The following is a 17,332-nucleotide window of genomic DNA, read 5'->3' as shown; positions in this document are numbered from 1 at the left end:
CAATCAAGAGGGGTGGGATGGGGTGGGGGATGGGAGAGAGGTTCCAAAGGGAGGGAATATATGTATACTTATGGCTAATTCATGTTGAGGTTTGACAGAAAACAACAAAATTCTGTAAAGCAATTATCCTTCAATTGGAAAAAAAAATGGAGTTTATTTTGTCACCCCTTGGATCTGGCCTGTTTTGATGTTTTTCAAGTTCCAAGTCCAGGTCAAGAGGCTTTGCACACCTCTTTTCATTTTCTTAGAATGCTGTCACCATCATATGAATGAGCTGGGCTAGCCTGCTAGAGGACAAGAGCCCATCCAGAGGAGCAGAGCTCAGCTCTCCCAGATAAGGACATCCTAGATCAGCCCAAAATCAGCCAACAGCCAGACAAGTGAGCACCCACCCGATAGCTGAGGACAGATGCATCCCTGAGCCCTGCTGAAACACCAGCCAGCCCATAGATTTGTGAGCAAAAAAACATGCTGTTGCTTGAAGTGACTGAATTTTAGTGTTTGTTTTGCTACAAACTGATACCCCTGTTTTGCTATCCCTGATACAAAAAAATGATAGATAAAGAAAACTGAACAAATCTTAGCTGCGGAGTTTCTTGAAGCAGTGGATGAGGTAAGAGTGTCTGCATCTTTGCTGGTTGAAAGAATGAGATTTTGATGTTCTTTATGTTCTTTCCAGGGGCTTCTCTAGTGGTCCAGACAGTAAAGAATCTCTCTACAATGCAGAAGACCTGGGTTCAATTCTTGGGTTGGGAAGATCCCCTAAAGAAGGAAGTGGCACCCTATTCCAGTAGTCTTGTCTGGAGAATTCCATGGACAGTGGATTCTGGCAGGTAATACAAGGGACATGGGTTCAATCTCTGGTTAAGGAGCTAAGATCCCACATGCTTCAGAGAGATCCTACATGCCACAACTAAGACCCAACACAACCAAACTAATTAATTAAAAAATAGAATTCACCACGTTAAATCAATAAATAAATTGGAGCTGCCAGCTTTCTCCCTTGTCTCTTTGGCATCACTGGTCGATCCATAATTGGACACACAACCCCAGCAGGCCCTGAGAGAGCTAACACTGTGATCCTGAATTGGCAAAATGTCTGCTAGCCCAATGGGGAGTTTGAAGTATGGTGGAAATTGTCCACAGGAAGAGTCCTACTCTGGTTGACAATAGCTAGTTCTTGCACCACATGTCTTGCTTAGTTATTAGCTAGGGGCTGCTCTCAGGATAGCAAGACTCCCACTACCATGTCTTCAGTCAGTCATTGACTGGGGACAATTCCCAGAATGGCATGCCCTTGGCTTGAATGTTAGGCAGTCTGTGAAAGTGCTTACAGCTGGAAGCTGTTAGTCAAACATTATCCTTCCTGCTGGGCAATGAGTTCTCTCTTAAAGGAGGCTCTGAGTGGTGCTTCTCACCCCTCCCAACACAACCCCTTCATCTATCTCACCTCCTACCCCATCTCTGGAGCAGGAGATTAATTAATGAGCTGTCACTCTGAATGTAAGATCTTGCACATGTCTGAATCACTTATTTTGAATGCTCCCCATCATATCTAACCTTAAAGCTCCCAAGCACATTATACATACCTGGAAATGAACCTGAACCTGTACCTTCATTTTATTTTCTACTGGTACACTTAGACAGCGTGAAAGGGTAAAAAAAAAATTACAGCTTGTTCACACCTTTAATTACAGAGTCACTGGTCAAATGACTGACCTTCAAGCTGAGAGAATTCCCAGCAAAATTCATACTTCTCTAACTTGATTAGCACAAACCATATTTACTTCTTAATCAAGAAACCAACCCTTTAAACTCCACTAGCTTATTGGAAGTTTTGAAGATAGGCTTTCTTCAACTTGGTTCAAATTCAAAGATACAAATATAGTTTTTAGTACAATTCCTGTGTAAATAGTCACTAAAGAGAGCTACCTGTAGTGTGGGAGACCTGGGTTCGATCCCTGGGTTGGGAAGATCCCCTGGAGAAAGAAATGGCAACCCACTCCAGTATTCTTGCCTGGAGAATCCCATGGATGGAGGAGCCTGGTAGGCTATAGACCATGGGGTCGCAAAGAGTTGGACACGACTGAGCGATTTTAAACATAAAGAGAGCTACCAACGATTTCTGAGTTCTTTTGCTCTTGAACCTAGGCTGGTCCACGGGTGCTTTGACCAATGTGAGGGAAATGATGCGTGGAATGTCAGAACCCAGGCCTTAAGAGAACTGGCAGCTTCTGCTTCCTTTCCAAAAATCCAGCTGCTTTTCTATTAATATCAGATGTCTAAGCCACATGGAGAATACACACTGGCAACCACAAGAATGAATCTTCACAGACATTCCAGGGCAGCTGAGTCCTCAGAAAACTGCAGCCTCTGCCTATGACATAATCAGCAGGAGAACTGCCCAGTGGAACCCAGTAAAGCTAGAGTCATGAGAAATAATAAAAATGGCTATTGTTTCTACTAAGTTTGAGGATGGTTTGTTATGCAGTAACCGATAAACAATGATTTTTAGATATTCTTACTTAAGAAGTAAGAGGAAGGTGTGGGGAATTTGAACACTCTCACATACTGCTGATGGCTCTAAAATTCAGTTTATATGAAATGCAAAAGCAAAAAGAAGTATACAAATACTTTATACAAAAACAGTTCATTTGAAGAGCAATTTGGCAATATTTAAAGTGTTTTGCTTACAATACGGGAGACCTGAGTTTGATCCCTGGGTTGGGAAGGTACTCTGGAGAAGGAAATGGCAACCCAGTCCAGTACTCTTGCCTGGAAAATCTCATGGACAGAGGAACCTGGTAGGCTACAGTCCATGGGGTCGCAAAGAGTTGGACACGATTGAGCAACTTCACTTTCTTTCTTTCTATTAATATTTATTAACACAGGCACTGTAACTCAGGATCTAGTCTAAAGAATCATCCACATGTACACCAAGGAACAAATATGGTTATTTCAGTATAGAAATAAAAGAGTGAAAAATGGAATATCCATCAGTGTAGGAAAGGCTACACATCTAATATGAATATTTTATATCTGCTGAAAGAATAAGGTAGAGCTATATTAGACAACTTAAAACATGTCTCCAGTATATTATTCAGTGACAATAATAAGTTGTACTACAGTATATACAGAAAAAGAACATTTATGGCAAAAATTCACAATGTAAATAAGCTCAACATTCAGAAAACCAAGATCATGGCATCTGGTCCCATCACTTAATGGGAAATAGATGGGGAAACAGTGGAAACAGTGTCAGACTTTATTTTGTTGGGCTCCAAAATCACTGCAGATGGTGACTGCAGCCATGAAATTAAAAGACGCTTACTCCTTGGAAGAAAAGTTATGACCAACCTAGATAGCATATTGAAACCAGAGATATTACTTTGCCAACAAAGGTCCATCTAGTCAAGGCTATGGTTTTTCCAGTAGTCACATATGGATGTGAGAGTTGGACTGTGAAGAAAGCTGAGCACTGAAGAATTGATGCTTTTGAATTGTGGTGTTGAAGAAGACTCTTGAGAGTCCCTTGGACTGCAAGGAGATTCAACCAGTCCATTCTAAAGGAGATCAGTCCTGGGTGTTCTTTGGAAGGAATGATGCTAAAGCTGAAACTGCAGTACTTTGGCCACCTCTTGCAGAGCTGACTCACTGGAAACACTCTGATGCTGGGAGGGATTGGGGGCAGGAGGAGAGGGGGACAACAGAGGATGAGATGGCTGGATGGCATCACCAACTCAATGGACATGAGTTTGAGTGAACTCCGGGAGTTGGTGATGGACAGGGAGGCCTGGCATGCTGCAATTCATGGGGTCACAAAGAGTTGGACATGACTGAGCGACTGACTGAACTGAACTGAAATAGTATATATTTGTAATTGACTATATATCTAAACACATTGAAAGTCTGAAGGAGTTAACTGTGCTCTTAAGATAAAATAGGCTATTCTATAATAATAAATAACTCCCAAGATCAAGGTGGTCTTTCTATGAGGTTTTCCTCCAAATGGTGACTTGAAAATCAGGACTGCTTCTATCCTGTAGTTAGATAATCTTGTATGTGTGGGCTTTGGGGTGTCTGCACTGGGTAAGGGAGGGACCAGGAAAGTACATAAGCTCTTAACTGCCATGGCCTACAACTGACAACTAGTTCATTAGCCTAGTTCTAAGGCCTTAACTTTATTGCAGTTCCCCTTTTGAAATATTTGTATCTATATTTTCATCATTATGGCTAGATAACATTATTTCTCACATGCATGTGATAAGCTGAAAATTTCTTTCCATTTAGACTTCACTTCACAGTTTCAAACACAATTCACATCCATTATCTCATTCTAAGCTGCATGAAAATTCCACATGATAAGAAAGTAAGGTATAACACTTCTCATTTTGCAATAGGAGAATTGAGGCCTTGAGAATTTTGCCCAAGATCTTGTAGCTGTAAAAGAGCTGAGACTCACAAAGAACTCTGTGAGTTCATCCTTTCATTAGAAACATGAATATCAGAATCTGCCCTTATATCTTTCAAGATGGCCTCAGAATGGATGAATAAAAGAGTCTTAGCCAGAGATTGGATAGGGATTTTAAAGAAATGAAAGAAATAGCTGTTCAGGAATCTGGGTCAGACTGATTTTGAAAAATGTTTGTTTGCACATCTGTCTCCTTGACTAGAATGTGATTTGATAAATGGGATTGGGCCACATCCACCTCTGTAATGCCAATGTCTGGCACAAGTCTTGATGCATGATGAGCAGCAAATAATTATGTATTGAGTGAATGAACGGTGCCAAAGACACACCTTCTCTATCCTCTACCAGAAAATCATAGCATTTTCAACCTTGAAGAAACCTAGATCCTGGCTCTTCAAAGGCAATCCCCTAAGCAGCAACATCAGGATACTGGGAACTGTTAGAAATGTGGAATCTGAGACCCTACTCGATATAAACTGAATCAGAACTTCATTGTAACAAGATCTCAAGATGAATCACAAACATTTTAAAGTTTGAGTTCAACCTTTGGGTGCCACTGGGAACAGCTGGTGAGGGAGGGAATGATTGGGAGATTGGGACTAGCAAATGTAAACTGTTATACAGGATGGATAGACAATAAGATAATACTATATAGTACAGGGACCTATATTCAGTATCCTTTGATAAACCAAAATGAAAAAATATGAAAAAGTATATATATATATATATGCTGCTATTAAGTCGTTTCAGTCATGTCCTACTCTGTGCGACCCCATAGACGGCAGCCCACCAGGCTCCCCTGTCCCTGGGATTCTCCAGGCAAGAACACTGGAGTGGGCTGCTATTTCCTTCTCCAATGCATGAAAGTGAAAAGTGAAAGTGAAGTCGTTCAGTCGTGTCCGACTCAGCGATCCCATGGACTGTAGCCCACCAGGCTCCTCCATCCATGGGATTTTCCAGGCAAGAGTACTGGAGTGAGATGCCATTGCCTTCTCCGATATATATATATATATATATATATATATATATATATATATATATATATGTATAACTGAGCCACATTGCTATATAGCAGAAATTTACACAACATTGTAAATCAACTCTACTTCAATCAATTGAAAAAAAGTTAAGTTTGAGTTAACTCAGATGCACTGGCTTTGAGTAAGTGCTGATGTTGCAGGGAGGAAGCTAATTCTGACTCCATGTTGGAAACTGTTTCTTTGTCTTGCTTTTCATTGTTTTTGTTATTATAAGCAAACTTAATGGCTGCTGTGGTAGCTCATATGGTAAAGAATCTGCCTGCAACGCAGGGGACCTCGGTTTGATCCTTGGGTCAGGAAGATCACCTGGAGAAGTGAATGGCAACCCACTTCAGTATTCTTTTCTGGGAAATCCCATGGACAGAGGAGTCTGATGGGCTACAGTCCATGTGTTTGCAGAGTCAGACACAACCGAGCAACTGACACTTTCTTTCTCCAATGACTTGCCTGAAGTACCCTGCCCCTCTGCTTGACTGAAGTAAAGTGCCTTTGTTCAGCTCATGGAAAGGTGGTTTGTCCCTGCCCATCTGTGAAGAGATTAACACACGCCCTCAGAAGACTGGCCATTCCCTTGGAGATGTCTTACGAAACTGAAGACCCTTTCACCTTATTTCCCCACTCCCTCTCACACTCTATTCTATCTTTGATTTTAGTTCCTCATTGCTTCTTTCTCTTTGGTATGTAAAAGAACCTGGCATCCAGACCCAAATAAGATGGTTATTTTGAGACGCTAGCCTGCCGTCTTCTCAGTCTGCCAGCTCCCGGATTAAAGTCTCTTCCTTGCCTCAACACCTCGTGCAGCAAGCAGAGTGAGCTTGGACGTGGTGACACTTCTATTGTTTAGACAGAGAAGTTCTGTCGGTGCCCATAAGCCAAGCTGGAAACACAGTTTCACCCTTTTGACCTCACTGATTTGAAATAAATGTATGATAAACAGTTTGCTTAAATTAAATACATTTAGTGCCTATGTGGGGTTGGGGGAGGTAAGGTAATTTTTAATAATATGATTCTAACACCAGTCCTGACATGTGAATTTTTTTTTTCCTCACACAAACCAATTCTAACACCAGTGTGGTGTCCTACAATTCAACTCAATTCTGGCACCATCCACCCAGAGATAGTATCAGGTGTCACAGGTAAGGGCTCAGTCCCAGAGGACTGCCCCCACGTCAGATGCCAATCTCAAATCCAGGTCATTATCTGTGTTTCTGACCAATTGGCTACAAATCAGAGGTCCCCATGGCCCACTCTTCGTGTTTGATTAATTGCTAGAGTGGTTCACAGGGCTCAAGAAATTAGTTCACTCATTAGATTACCAGTTTATTACACAGGATATTAAAGGACAGGAAACAGCCAGATACACACTGTAAGATCCTGAACAAAGGGGCTTCTTTGTCCAAGGAATTTTAGGCCCAGCACAGCAGCACATGGATGAGTTTAGGTTCAATGAACTGGAAGCTGTCCAAACCCCTTTCTTTTGGGTTTTTACAGGTGCTTCATTCCATAGGCATGAATGTTCAAATCATTGGTTGTTGGTGATTGAACTCAATCTCCAGCCTTTCTCTCTTTCCAAAGGTTGGGGAGGGACAAGGACTAAAACTTCCAACCCTCTAATAAAGAGTTGGTTCCCAAGGCAACAGTCCCCTTCCTTAGAGGCTTTCCAAATATAACTTCATTAACATAATGAAAGACACCTTTATTGCCCTCCTCACAGGAAATTACAAGGGTTTTAGGAGCTCTGTGCTTGGGACAGAACCCAAATGCATGTTTATTATAAATCACAATATCACAAATGATACAACCACAGTTGAACCTTGAACAACTTAGGCTTGAACTGCACGGATTCACTTATACAAGGGTTCCTTTGAATAAATTCGGTACTACAATCCTCTGATGGTTGAATTTGTGGCTGTGAAACCTCAATTACTGAGGCTGACTATAAAGTTATATGCAGACTTTCAACTGTTTGGGGATTTTCACCCCAAACCCTGTGTTGTTCAAGGTTAACTGTAGTACATCATACTTGTAGAAAAGTTGGAAAACAGAGGAGATTAAGTGGAATTCACGAAGCAGTGTCCCAGTGTTTCCAGTGAAACTTTCTTTTTCTTCCAGCTCTAGTGTCTTCTTTCATTTTCCAAGACATCTAACCCAACCTTGGTCCTAGTTCTCAGGTCTCACCATCACTGCATGAAATCATCAGTGTAGAGCATGCTAAGGACAGCCTGAGACAGGAGGCAAATGCCTTCTGCTCTCCCGGCTGGTAAAGCAATTGGAGATTCATTCCCTATTGACCAAACCTTCATGAAGAGAATAGAAAGACAATTAAGAAAGGAGGATGGGCCCTGCCCAGACCACATATTTCTTCTTCTCAAAGTCAGGAGACCTCCCTGACCACACATGCACAGAAAGACTCCTTGAGGGCTAAAGGGGAGTTATATTAAGAGATATTCTACCCAGACACCTTTTCAGTAAAATCCACCTTGGCTGATATGTGTGCGCACACATGGGAGATCTTGAGATATGCCAAATATGGATGTAAGGTGAGTGCAGAGAGAAAGAGAGTGAGTTGGGCAGTCAGGCAAAAAGGGAAATTTATTAGAGGGAAATGAGAGGGTGACTGGCCCTTAAGGAGAACTAGTGTCCTCCCTTCCTAACAGGGTCTCTCTTATACTCCACAAATGAAAAATTATCTGAAGGGATGGTTACTTTTTAGACTGTAGTTGAGTCCTGTGGTAATGTAGCTAGAGGTCTGGTATCTGGTGGTCGCATAGCCTTGAGAAGGCAGCTGCCAGTGAGAAAACAAATGTCATTTGAGCAATTTGGTGAGTCTCAAGGATCGCTGTGATTTTATTCTTTGCTTGCAAGGTCAACATATTGAGCCATTTCTACCATGAGCCCCCATGGAAGCCCTATCAATGGACTCTGAACTAGGTAAATCAAGATGATTGGCCAAAGGAAACCAAATAAATACCCCATAAACGTAGTTCCAACTGCCACAAGGGTGTGACTCACTGACTCTCTCTCTCCCTGAGTTCCCTTGTGTATCTATCCACATGCACTGTACTTTTTTTCCTCTTAATAAATACTTCACTTGCTTCACTACTTTCTGTCTTTGTGAAAATTCTTTTCTGCAAAGCCAATGGCCAGGGTCACTGACCACCAGTTTAGTGGCTAGGATCTGGTGCTTTCACCACCACTACCCAGCCCAGTCTCTAACAGGGAATGCGAGCCCTGCTCCAAGCCATTGTAGGCTGAGGTCACCTGTTGATCATATCTGGTGCTGAAACGGGGAATTCTGAAAGTCAAGGTAAACTGCGGGCCTCACCCAGCTGTGGCTTGAGGCCCTGACTTTGGCTCCTGCCTTCTCTCTCTCTCCCTTTCACTTTCTTTTCAAGGCCCGCAAGGCATAATCTCCATCTGCTCACAGCATTTTGGCTTCCCCCAACATTGGGGGTGGCAGGGGAATTCCCCAGGCCTTGCAGATTCAAAAAATGCTTGAGTGGCAGCTGGTGCTGTCCTCATGACATGCAGGAGCCTAAGCGGTCTTTGTGTTGCTCTCACTCTCTCATGCAACTCAAAGCTTTCTTTCTCACTTCTTATCTCTGTGCCCTTCTAGGGAATTGTTACCAAGTCCAAGCTCGCTCTGCTTGCTGCATGATAGGCCCATGAACCTGAGAGATGAGGGGTTGAGGCTTTATTTGGCAGTCTGCTGACCAAGAAGATGGCAGGCTAGCACCTCAAAATAATCATCTTGTCGGGGCCTGGCTGTCAGGTTTTTTATGGATCAGAGATGGGGGGAGGTGAGAAAACAAAGCAAAAAGACTGCTCAATCTTTGAAAATGTCCCCTAGAATGGCAAGCCTCAGGCAGAGGAATGTGTTAGTTTCACTTCCTTACAGGGGAATGTGTTAGTCCTCCACAGTTGGGTGGCTCAGGTTATCTCCCCGAGGCAAGCCATTATGTTTGCTTACAATAACAAAAAGAGTTAAAATATCTGAAACAGGTTTAGAGTAAATTTAAAATTAACCCCTCTTGGTTACAGAATGATTTCCTAGACAGCATTCCTAAACTGCATCCCTGACGCTGTCAAACTCAGTGCCCAATTCTATCTTAGCTGACAGGAAGAGAGGGCAAAGGATTTTGGGTTCTTCTGCCATCTAGTCTCTCACCTCACTTTATGCCCAGAAATCTCTATGACAATTTCTCCACCTCCCAGCCCTCAGACTTTGAGCACCATACCATTTTTCTTGGTGCCCAACCCCAATTTCTCCAAGGGTTCCTTTTTACATCCTTTGGAGCCCCTTCACACTCTAGGCCTTGGCAGCCTCCACAATGCTACGGACAGCCTATCAAGCTGGCTACTACCCAGAAGCCTGAATTTAAAACTTCATGGATACTCAGTCTCAAGAGTACACCCCAGCATAGGAAAACTTACAATAGGACATAAACACTATGGACAAGGAATTCTTCCTCAGGAAAATCCTGTAACTGGTCTATGCTGGAAAGCCCTCCTCCAGCATTGCTGGGTTGGGTGCCCTGCACAGGCTACCACAGGGGCCAGAGGTCTCTGGTCAGAAATCACTGGGAGAGTAGAGGATGCTTAAAACCCCATCAGGTTCAAAGGGAATTTGGGGGACACTCTGAACACCTTCAGGTTAAAGTCTCCCGGTAAATGTTTCCAGGACACCGCATTCCATTCTAGGAGGGCTGTCTTATTCTCAGTTGCACATTACTCTACATGGGAGGATCCCTCTCCAAGTCAAAAGGAAAAATTCTGGAGTATATCCTTAAGAACTGGAATTTTTTTAAATTAAGGAATTAAAAAAGGAGAATCTTGATAGGGCCCACATGGGGTCTTATTGATGAGATGGCTCATTATGTAGACTTTGAAACAATAAAATCACATTGATCCATGAGACTGACCAAACTGCCCAAATGGCATGCTGTTTTCTCACTGGCACCTATTTTCTCAAAGCTGAGACCACCAGATTACAGACCTTCAGCTACGTGACCAACCCATCAGAGAATTTTTCACTGATGGGGTATAAGAAGGACCCCGTCAGAAAGGGAGGACGCTGGTTCTCTTTAAGGGCCTGTCACCTTCTCATTTCCCTCTAATAAATTTTACTTTTCTTGCCTGACTGCCCAGCTTGCTCTATTTTTCTCTGCACTCTCCTTACATTCTGGTGCCAAAACCTGGGAGGGAAGATTCACCACAACTGGGTGAGCTCCTCTCACGAGCCCACCTCCAGTGGTCACCTCCCTTGCACCTACAAGACAGGACTCTCCACTTGCCTTGCTGGACTGACATCCACACACTGGCCCACATTTCATCCATGGGTTACAAGGGTGAGTGAAATCTCATTTCCTCAGATCCCTTCTCTCTCTTGCCTCGTTTCCAAGTCCTAGCGCTAGGCAGGAGGATCCCCACGGCCCTCGGGTCCTTGGCCTCCTGCACAACCTCCACCTTACACCCCCTCCTCCCTCCCTCCTTCTCAAGTGCAGGCCACCACCCCCTCACATCTCCCAACACCCTTCCCCTACCTGTGCCTGAGGCAAGCTCTGAGACTTCAGCCCCACCCTCTGCCCCACCCCGAGGGTCCCAAGACTTTACCCCACCCTCCCTAGATTCCCTCCCCTTACTGGTCCAAACAACTTTAAAACTGGACACTTTGCTGCAGGACTTCGCTCCTTTCCTTTCTCCACTCCTCCCTTTAGGGGAAGTAGCTGGAGCAGAAGGTTATTGTTCAGGTTCACGTCCCATTCTCCCTCACTGATCTATCTCAGATTGAAAATCATCTTGGCTCCTTCTCCTCAGACCCTGATAATTATCTAAAAGAATTCAAATATGTTACCCAGTTTTATGACTTAAACTGGCATGATCTTTACATCATACTTTCCTCCACTCTTCACCCAGAAGAGAAGGACTGAGCATGGCAAGTCTCTCAGGCGCATGCTGATGAGATACCCAGGACAGACGACACTAAGGCCATAGGGGCAATGGCTGTCCACAGAGATGATCCCAGCTGGGATTATCAGGCAGGGAAACCTAGGCGAGCAGCCGGTGATCGAATGGTTGCTTGCCTCATTGTGGGCATTCCAAAGGCAGGACATAAAGCCATCTTTGATAAGCTGTGGGAAGTAACTCAAAGACTAGTCGAAAACCTGGCACAATTTCCAGCCAGGTTAACAGAAGCCCTACAAAAACACATAAAATGAGACCCCATGTGGGCCCTATCAAATCTTCAGTTCTACTGTAGCTGTTCCTGACCTTTTTATAAGTTGGGGAATGGAGAAATGGGTTTCTGAATTATAACACCATCCTGCAACTGGATCCTTATCACAGGATTGGAAAGTGGAGTGAGATTCCCTATGTTGGCTTTCATAGACTTTTACCAAAATCCTTCCCTATATGGCTCTCATAGTTTAAAACCTGGAGAACCAGGCAACTCTCCTGACATTTTGGATGATTTATTCCCAAGCTTTCCTGTCTCTCAAGGAGGAAACCTAGCCCACCCTGTTCCAAACTGAGCTCTTCTTGTTCTGACAGTATTCCTACTTAGCCAGTCCACCCCTGATATTAGGCATAAGCACCCAGAGTTACAATTTGGCTCAGGAACACCTAAGCCCAAGCTCTTAGATGTGGCCTTTGGGATATTTAATAATCAAGACCAAGCTCAGAAGGAAGAGAGAACCCAACTCATGCACAACTGATAACTGTTGCTGTCAGTCATGCCTTAAGACCTCGGGACAACCCAAGGGGGCCAGGAAAGTCCAAATATCCATCCAGAGGTAAGATCAACAAAGGCGAATGGTGCAAACGCAAGTCAACTGGCCACTGGGCCTGAGATTGCCAGAAAGTGCCCCCTGGGCCATGACCAGCCTGTAAACCAACAGGTCATAGGCACTACTGAAATGGCCATGCTGGATGACTGAGGTGGCCCAGGGATTCTAGCAGCTCCCCCACCAAGATGTCTATCTCTGTCAAGGAACCCTGGGTAGTCCTTGGCATGGCAGGCAAGAAAATCAATTTCTTAATTGATACGGGAGCCACTTAAACGCTGTCTTAATTTCTCATGCTGGACCTCTCCTCCCAAAGCTGTACTGTGACTGGTGTCGATGTAAAGCCTCCCACCCATTATTTCACTGGGCCTCTCACTTGCCAATTCTGGTATGCCTTTCTAATTGTGCCTCAGTGTCTACTCCTCTCCTTGAGAGGGTCCTTCTGGGTTTCCTCAGGGTCATACTCTGAGGAGCCCCTTATTTTAACTTTGACTAAGACTAGCCAGAAGATTCGTGGCCATATTCTACAAGCATTTGACCCTTCAATAGGGAACAAGGAATCCCTCAGTTCAGTTCAGTTCAGTCGTTCAGTCGTGTCCGACTCTGCGACCTCATGAATCACAGCTCGCTAGGCCTCGCTGTCCATCACCAACTCCCGGAGTTTACTCAAACTCATGTCCATCAAGTCAGTGATGCCATCCAGCCATCGCATCCTCTGTCGTCCCCTTCTTCTCCTGCCCCCAATCCCTTCCAGCATCAGAGTCTTTTCAAATGAGTCAGTTCTTCATATCAGGTGGGCAAAGTATTGGAGTTTCTGCTTTAGCATCAGTCCTTCCAATGTATATTCAGGACTGATTTCCTTTAGGATGGACTGGTTGGATCTCTCTGCAGTCTAAGAGACTCTCAAGAGTCTTCTCCAACACCACAGTTCAAAAGCTTCAGTTCTTTGAAACACAGCCTTCTTTCTGGTCTAACTCTCACATCCATATATGACTACTGAAAAACCATAGCTTTGACTAGACAGACATTTGTTGACAAAGTAATGTCTCTGCTTTTTAATATGCTATCTAGGTTGGTCATAGCTTTTCTTCCAAGGAACAAACATCTTTTAATGGCATGGTTGCAATCACCATCTGCAGTGATGTTGGAGCCCAAGAAAATAAAGTCTGTCACCGTTTCCATTGTTTCCCTATCAATTTGCGATGAAGTGATGGGGCCGGATGCCATGACCTTAGTTTCCTGAATATTGAGCTTTAAGCCAACTTTTCACTCTCCTCTTTCTCTTTCATCAAGAGGCTCTTTAGTTCCTCTTCGCTTTCTGCCATAAGTGTGGTGTTGGCTGTGTATCTCAGGTTATTGACATTTCTCCCAGAAATCTTGATTATAGCTTGTGCTTCATCCAGCCTGGCATTTCACATGATGTACTCTGCATGCAAGTTAAATAAGCAGGGTGACAATATATAGCTTTGATGTACTCCTTTCTCAATTTTGAACCAGTCCATTGTTCTATGTCCAGTTCTAACTGTTGCTTATTGACCTGCATACAGGTTTCATGGGAGACAGATAAGGTAGTCTGGTGTTTCCATCTCTTAAAGAAATTTTCCACAGTTTGTTGTGATCCACACAGAGAGTTTAGCATTGTCAATGAAGCAGAAATTTCAGAATTTCTTCTGATTTTCCCTTGCTTTTTTCTATGATTCAGTGGATGTTGGCAATTTGATCTCTGGTTCCTCTGCCTTTTCTAATTTCAGCTTGAAAATCTGAAAGTTCTCAGTTCACATACTATTGAAGCCTGGCTTGGAGAATTTTGAGCATTACTTTGCTAGCATGTAGATGAGGGCAGTTATTCAGTACCTTGGACATTCTTTGGCATTGCCTTTCTTTGAGACTGGAATGAAAACTCACTTTTTCCAGTCCTGTGGCCACTGCTGAGTTTTCCAAATTTGCTGGAAAATTGAGTGCAGCACTTTCACAGCATCATCTTTTAAGATGTGAAATAGCTCAAATGGAATTCCATCACCTCCACTAGCTTTGTTTGTAGTGATGCTTCCTAAGGCCCACTTGACTTCACACTCCACAATGTCTGTCTCTGGGTGAGTGATCACACCATTGCGGTTATCTGGGTCATGAAGGTCTTTTTTTGTATAGTTCTTCTGTGTATTTTTGTCTCCTCTGTCCTTTATTAGACTAGAAATAGATCAGAAATTGCTCATACCTCTAACTAACTGAAAATTATTAAAGGTCTACATGATTATCTTAACCTGGGGAGAGATGTAGTATCTATAATAGTTTTCTGAACTTTTATACAGAAAAGTCTCCTGGAGAAAATTAAAAGAGTAACTTGAGCCTGTGCCCCTTGTACCACCTGTAATGCAGGAGGTAACATCAAGCCTCCCTTTCTTGTTAGCCCAGTCCAGCTATGAGGGAGTTACCCTGGAGAGGACTGGCAAGTAGATTTCACTCAGATACCTTCCTTCCAGGGCTTCAAATACTTATTAATCTTTGCAGATACTCTTACTGGATGGGTAGAAGCCTTCCCTTCTAGAAGAGAGAAGGCAACTGAAGTGACTAAGACACTCCTAAAGAAAATTCTTCCTCAGTTCAGATTGCCCCATCACCTTCAGAGTGACAATGGACTTTTGTTTGTAGCAAAGGTCAAGCAACAGCTTTCACAGGTTCATAACTCCTCCATTCATCCTGGAGACCTCAGTCCTCAGGAAATGTGAAACAGGCTAATCATATGCCAAAGGAAACTGTGGGCAAACTCTGTCAGGAGTCATCAGAGTTGTAGTATCACCTGCAGTTGATAGCCCTGTTAAGGGTCCACATGTGAGTCTTTCAGTCATGTTCAACTCTTTGCAACCCCTTGGACTCTAGCCTTCCAGACTCCTCTGTCCATGGAATTCTCCAGGTAAGAATACTGGAGCGGGTTCCCAGTTCCTTCTCCAGGGGATCTTCCAGATCCTGGGATCTGGAAGATCTTCCTGCAAAGTGAGATATACCCAGGTTCGCTCCCTGGCTTGGGAAGATGCATTTCCCATTCTGTGAGAATATCTGTAATGTTCATGCTTAATTGGTGGCTTTCTCTCTTCTATCAAGATTATTTCCTTAAGAAATCTCTTTCATTACCAAGGTTATGGAAACCATCCATATGCCACTACCCTAAAATTCTCATTTCCAATTCTGATACCATTCCAATTTTGATAGTACATCAAAAATATACATCCAATAGTTTATCTGATGTCTCCATTTGGATATCAAACAGGCGTCTTAATCTTCCCAAAACTCTTCATCATATCTGTATCCAAATTTATTCTACCTTCTTCAGTTAGATAATATGTCATCCTTTCCTTGGTTACTCCCTCCAAACACTTAAGTTGCCTTGAATCCTCATTTTCTCTCATATCCATGTTTTGTATACTTTTTCTTTTTGTGTTCCTTGTCTAGAGAAGTTCCTTTAGCATTTGTTGTGGTGCTGGTTTTGTGGTGCTGAATTCTAATTTTTGCTTATCTATAAACCTTTTGATTTCTGCTTGGAATCTGAATGATATCCTTGCCGTGCAGAGTATTCTTGGTGTAGGCTTTCCTACAACCATCGTTTTAAGTATATCCCTCCATTCCCTTCTGGCCTGCAGAGTTTCTGCTGGAAGATCAGCTGTTAGCCTTGTGGTAATCCCCTTGTATGTTATTTGTTGCTTTTCCCTTGCTGTTTTTAATATTCACTCTTTCTGTTTAATTTTTGTTAGTTTGATTAATACGTGTTTTGGCAAGTTTCTCCTTGGGTTTATCCTATATAGGATGCACTGGGCTTCCTGGATTGGGTGGCTATTTCCTTTCTCATTTTAGGGAAGTTTTCAACTATAATCCTCTGAAATATTTTCTCATGCCCTTTCCTTTTGTGTTCTTTTACTGGAATCCCTATGATTTGAATGTTGGTATTCTCAATGTTGTCCCAGATGTCTCTGAGAGTCTCTTCATTACTTTTCATTCTTTTTTCTTCATTGTATTCTGCTTCAATTCTCTATCATTTTATCTTCCAGCTCATTTCTCTCTTCTTCTGCCTCAGTTATTCTAATGTTTGTTCCCTCTTGTGTATTTCTAATCTCAGTTATTGTGTTGATTGTTTTTTCTTAATTCTTCCAGGTCCTTGTTAAACATTTCTTGTGCTTTCTCAACCCATGCCTCCAATATATTTGTCCATGTCTCCATTTTAATTTCAAGATTTTGGATCATCTTTACTATCATAACTCTGGATTATTTTTCAGATAGACTGTCCATTTCCTCTTCATTTGTTTGGTCTTGTGGGTTTTTATCATGTTCCTTCATCTACTGTATGTTTCTGTCTTTTCATTTTGCTTAATTTACTGTGTTTGTTGTCTCCTTTCTGCAGGCTGGATGTTGTAGTTTCTCTTAATCTTGGAGTTTGTCCACCATGGGTGGGGTTGGATCTTGTGAAGGTTTCATAGTTTGGGGAATTTGTTCCTGTGTTCTGGTGGGTGGAGCTGTATCTTGTCTTAAGGGCAGTGCAATGTCCAGTGTGTGTTTTGGGTTGTCTATGGGTTTGGTATGACTTTGGGCAATCTGCTAATGTGCAGGGTTGTGCTCCTGTTTTGTTGAAGAGTTGGCATGGGGCTTCCAGCACTGGAGCTTGCTGGCCTTTGGGTGAGGTTTGGTCTTAATATTGAAATGGAGGCCTTTGGGAGGGCTCTTGTCAATTAATGTTTCCTGGGATTGGGAGTTCTATGATTGTTCAAAGTCCTGGACGCCTGTCTCCCACCTCAGGTGTTCAACACCAAACCCTAATTGTAGCACTAACATCTTACAAACCACACAGCACAGAAGACAAAACTCCAAGACTGTTAGTGAAGGCAACACTCAACAGCCCAGAACACCCAGATAGACTCACACCAAAGTCCTCCAATATTTCTAGGAAATTCTCTGGACCTGTTGCTTGGTAAGTGTATGGGGTCAGCTCAGTCTCAGATCTGGGCTTACTCCAGGTTGTATTCTTTCCTAAAGTTCACAGTTGCTCCTAGAGT

The sequence above is a fragment of the Ovis canadensis genome, chromosome 1 (genome assembly GCF_042477335.2).
Source record: "Ovis canadensis isolate MfBH-ARS-UI-01 breed Bighorn chromosome 1, ARS-UI_OviCan_v2, whole genome shotgun sequence".
Taxonomy (NCBI): domain Eukaryota; kingdom Metazoa; phylum Chordata; class Mammalia; order Artiodactyla; family Bovidae; genus Ovis; species Ovis canadensis.
This window is presented reverse-complemented; position numbering follows the sequence as displayed.